This window comes from Phalacrocorax carbo, chromosome 11 (genome assembly GCF_963921805.1).
Source record: "Phalacrocorax carbo chromosome 11, bPhaCar2.1, whole genome shotgun sequence".
Classification (NCBI taxonomy): domain Eukaryota; kingdom Metazoa; phylum Chordata; class Aves; order Suliformes; family Phalacrocoracidae; genus Phalacrocorax; species Phalacrocorax carbo.
The window spans coordinates 4,901,007-4,906,033 of NC_087523.1; the positions used below are offsets into that span (position 1 = coordinate 4,901,007).

A 5,027-nucleotide genomic window follows, 5' to 3' on the forward strand; every position below is an offset into this window, starting at 1 on the left:
CGCCGACCCGACGCCGTGCGCCCCCGAGCCGCAACCTGCCCCCCCCCCATATACTGGTCATGGTGTCACATGGTATGGAATGAATGTGCCATTGGCCAGTCGGGGTCAGCCGCCCCCGCCATGGCCCCGCCCCTCCCAGCCCCCCCCACCACGCGGCAGAGCTGGGAAGCTGGAAAGGTCCCCGACCACCGCAGGCACCACAGTGAAGAGAATTAACTCCTCCTCAGCCAAAGCCAGCACATATGCCCGTGTCTCTGATGTACTGGGGAGTCCCCAAGCGCAACAGCACTCCAGAACTGGCCTTACCCCCGCTGAGCAGAGGAAAAGAAACACCTCCCTTGACCTCTGGCAACCTTGCTAATGCAGCATACAGTTGGCCGCCTCTGCTGCAGGGCCACACTGCTCACCCTTGTTCAACTTGTCCTCTAAGACCCCCCGGTACTGTTCTGGATTTCACCTACAGCTTCTAGCCTATGCTGTTGCACAGGGTTATTCCATCCCTGAGACAGGACTTTGCATTTCCCCTTGTTGCGATTTATGAGACTCCTGTCAATCCTTTTCTCCAGCTTATTGTGTTCCTCTGAATAGCAGTCCTGCCTTCCAGCATATCAAGCACTCCCTGTAAGCAAATATCACCCACAAAGTTGCTGAGAGGGCACTCTGTCCCAACATCCCCACTCTTAATAATGTTAAGCAGCGCTGGCCCCAGTATAAATTCCTAAGGGATACTACAAGCAGCGAGCTGGCAGCTGGAGTTTGCACTCCTGCTCATAACCTTTGCAGCCCAGTGCTGCAACCAATTTTCTACCCACCTCATCCATCAGAGAGCCAACCAAATTTCAAACAAATTTTTAGATATTCTCACCCATCTTCCAACCACCCTACAAAACAACCTAGATACTTTTGTTTTCTACTATCTGAAAAGCAAGGAGGAAATGCCGGATTCAAACATACCAATACAAAACAACAAGGAAAATAAAAATTAGTAGAACAGAACACTGTCAAGCTTTAGAAATCAAACTTAAGAATCATATGCATGCCGTATGCTTACAAATTACCTTCATTAGCACCTAATTACAATTTAGTTCAGCTAATCTGATGATCAACTGCATTGATTCTTATCAGCGGATTAGCCCTAATATAAAGTACTATGAAAATTTAAAGATTGCAGTAGACAATCCAAGTTATTTTTAAGTACTTTTTTCTTTGGGAAAAAAAAATAGAACGAGGACTAAATTTTGCTTTCCTGCTTAAGAAAAAAAGTTTTCACTGAAAGAAGGAATAAAGACAGTATATAATAGCATGGTTTGATCCACGTACATTGAAGTGTGAATTTGGTACTGCAAAGAGCCTCACTAAGTTTTTGTCTTAAATAAACTCATATTTTCAGAGATTTTAAATGGGGTTCTACAAATGTACAATGTGAGCTATTTCAAAACAGAACTTGAACCATCGCTGCATAAAACTGTAATGATCATAAATGACAAATGACTAAAGACAATGACAAATGAGGACATACATGGAACTCCGAATTTCTGTATGCCATGGTTGAATACTTCTCATCCTGATAAATCATCTCTTCATCAATTTTAATGCTGGGAGGATTTGAGAACAAGAGATGAACCTGGCCTGAAGTTTACCTTTCTGAAGCACTCCAAGTTTTACAAAATTTCTTGGTGACTTTTCTTGCTTGAAAGTTATAAGATCAGGGCAGACGTAGCAGCTGATAAGTAAGCTAAGAGTCAAAATAGACATCAAATATCAAAACTTTACCATTATGAAGAATACTATCAGGAAATTATTCAGTGCAACTAAGAGTGTCTTCTTTGTCCATACATGGACAGCTAATAAATGGGTCTTGAATTTGTTTCTTTAAAGAAATTTTAAGTATTGAAGGAGACTCATAGAGACACTCCTCATGCACTTTTCTAATATATTAAATTACATATGTATTCACACACATATATACACACAGAAATATATATATGAATTAAGACATTACCTCCCTTTGTGTTCATTCTTACCTCCCAATAACACTAGTGAGCTTTTCACCTGATCTGCAGACACTGAAAAAAAAACGTTAACAATTCATTACTTCTATGGCACCATAAAAAAGTGGATGCTAGAAGTTAATGCAAGTGAATACTGTTGGTTCCTGATCTGAATATTGATCCTGATCTATCCCTGATCTATCTACTATATTTACATTATTCTCTCAGGAATGAAACTACAGATATCGAACAAGCAGAATGGAATAAATCAAAATATCGTAATCCTCCTTTAAATTCCACATTTATCTACAACTTCACTTGCAAGACAACTGAATCAAACCCAGATACTAATTTCCTTTCCTTTCCTGTCACTTGCTCATTCTTTCCGCACGTCTGCCAGGTCCACGAGCAAACGTGGTATGGCTGTCACTGAATACAAAACATTAAGGAAGGGAGTTGCTTTGAACTTCAGGAAAAAACCAATTTAGTTCTGTGAGAATAAAATTATTTAGACACCTATTAGAAGGACATGGTCAGATGTACCAGGATAACATATTACACTTCTGCTTCTCAAACAATAAAATAAATTCACTCTCCCCAATGACGTGAAGTGACACTAAGCACTTTATGAGGATCTATTTTATAGCTGTAAGATGGAAGAGAGCAAGAGGACTGTACTTGCAACTGCATCCACACTGCAAGACAGACTTTATACTAGAGTTAAACATGTCACCCTTCATAGGGGATCTTTTAGAAGGTATGGGCCAGTACACATCAGGGGGCAACTGATTGCAAAATGGCTTGGTGGAGAAGGCCCTGGGGGTCCTGGTAGACACCAAATTGACCATGAGCCAGAAACGTGCCCTTGCAGCAAGAGGCCAATGGCATCCTGGTCTAAGCCACAAGAGCATTGCCGGCAGGTCACGGGTGGCGACCCTTCCCACCTGCTCAGCCCTGGTGAGGCCACATCTGGCGTGCTGTGTGCAGTTGTGGGCTCCCGAGTAGAAAAGAGACATAAGGGTACTGGAGTGAGTCCAGCAAAGGGCCGGGCTGATGGTTAGATGCTTGGAGCATCTCTCATACAAGGAGCTTCCCTCATACATGAAACTGAAATACAAGAAATTCTGTTTAAACATAAGAAAAAAAAAAAAAACTTATTTAAGGCAAAAGTGGTCTAACACTGGAGCAGGTTGCCCAGAGAGGTCATGGAGTCTCTGTCCTCAGAGACTCCACGCTGGACTCCCAGCTGGACAACATCCAGTAACATGCTTTAGCTGCCCCTGCTCTGAGCAGGGATATTAGACTACAATCTGTAGAGGTCTAGGCCAACCTCAGTGATTCTGTGATGTAACTTTTACTACCAGGGTTATGTGAAGGTCCTGTAAAAACCCAGGAAATATTACCTTAAATTCTCTGCTACTTTAGTGGCTAGCCTTTGTCTTCAAGTTTTATTTCCAATAGTGTGCTAATGAGAAAACCACCAGTGGGAAGCAGTACTTGGTGTTAGATCTATTAAACATGATTAAAAGAAAGAGGCTGAAGTGCAATTAAGGTAAATATTTCATTGAGCTTTACTAATCTGCAGAGAGATTGTATCCAAAGCATATAAACTAAAGTCTGAGAGTCATTGTGTTAAATGTCATGAGAACAGAGCTCCTGCTCAGTTTGTGTGCAGTGGATGTAAGATGAGATAGGGCATTATTTAGTAATACTTTAACATACATAATTATTTTAACATTTAAGTCTTTTTGATACTACCATTAAACACAAACTTCTTCGAGTTTCAAAAACCCTGTTAATAAACAGTATTCTGATACATGAAGAATAGAATTAGCAATACAGATACTGAAAGCACAAAATTGATTCTATTCTGATCTGTTTAAAAAAAACCAGAATATGGAGTAATAATATACAGACGCTGAAGTGTTAAATTCTTTTGGAGACAGTAGGCAACTGTCACTAATTTTTGGAAGTGGCAAAACCTGAATGCTTAAAAAATGAAAATCTTTTCAGTAACTCAAGAGATTTTAATTCAGATCACGTGTCAATAACCTCCTGGTTTTCCATTTTGGTATACTTTTATTTACCTGCTTTGTTGGTTCTGTCTTATCTAACAGCATGTGGAAATCACAATTCATGTCACTGATTTACCTTTTCAGTCTCTCTGACCATTTTCTCATTCAAATATGAGCCTTTTCTATTTCATCCCCTTGCCTCCAATTCACTATAATAGAATAAAAATATGCAATAGAATGAAAATATTTTCAAAAATCAAAATATTATCTACTATATATATTTTTGTAGCATAATGACAAGGTAAACTGCAGTAGCAAGGTAAGTACAGTTCTTTTCTTATCACCTCTTTTATGTAAAAATATGAGCTGAGATTCTTAATCAAGTGCCTCCAGAAATCAGGGTTTTCAAGTATTACACCACCCCCATTCAAGTAATGAGGGGAAGAAAAATCAAAAGAATTGGCAACAGAAGTAAAAACTTTGACACACACACAAAAAAATTAAGGTCTTGCATCCATTAGTCTCATCCTCAACAACTGTGATTTTAGAAAATTGTCATCACCGGCCATTCCTACTGTCTCTTTACAAAACTGAGGATGTGTATTAATTCCTGTGGAACAGCAAAATTTAGACTCAAATTAGAGACTAAATGGGATAAATGTGAAGTACAAAATACTGTATTAATTCTAATGTCAGCTTAGAAAAGTAAATTTTTGGAAAATGTCCTCTAATGTTCCACTGTTAAAAAATCTACATAGGATAGTAGATACATAAAGATGTAGGTCAAATTAATCTGCACATCTCAGTCGTGTTTTTTTGAAATTGAGGCTAGTTTCAAGAAACTGCATTGATCTTAAGACCTCATAATCAAATGCATTGTCTGATGCTGGAATGAAGCCAAACCACTTTGAAAAGCCGTTCCTTCATTCCTCCAAGAGCACCAGGAAAAAAGTACACAAGGAAAAAAAACTCTGATCTTCATTTCTAAGTAAAGGTCAGTTCATATGTTTTGCTATATTAA

The 5,027-nt window shown here is 39.3% G+C and overlaps 1 long non-coding RNA gene across 1 annotated transcript; it reads right to left on the bottom strand.

Annotated features, from left to right (window-relative positions):
- Positions 1-1,797: 1,797 nt before the first annotated feature.
- Positions 1,798-4,213, bottom strand: LOC135315293 (uncharacterized). The gene is made up of 3 exons (XR_010374727.1): positions 4,143-4,213; positions 3,395-3,500; positions 1,798-2,066 (listed from the first exon to the last, which is right to left on the bottom strand). It is a non-coding gene; the product is annotated as an uncharacterized LOC135315293 (long non-coding RNA).
- Between the last annotated feature and the right edge of the window lie 814 nt (positions 4,214-5,027).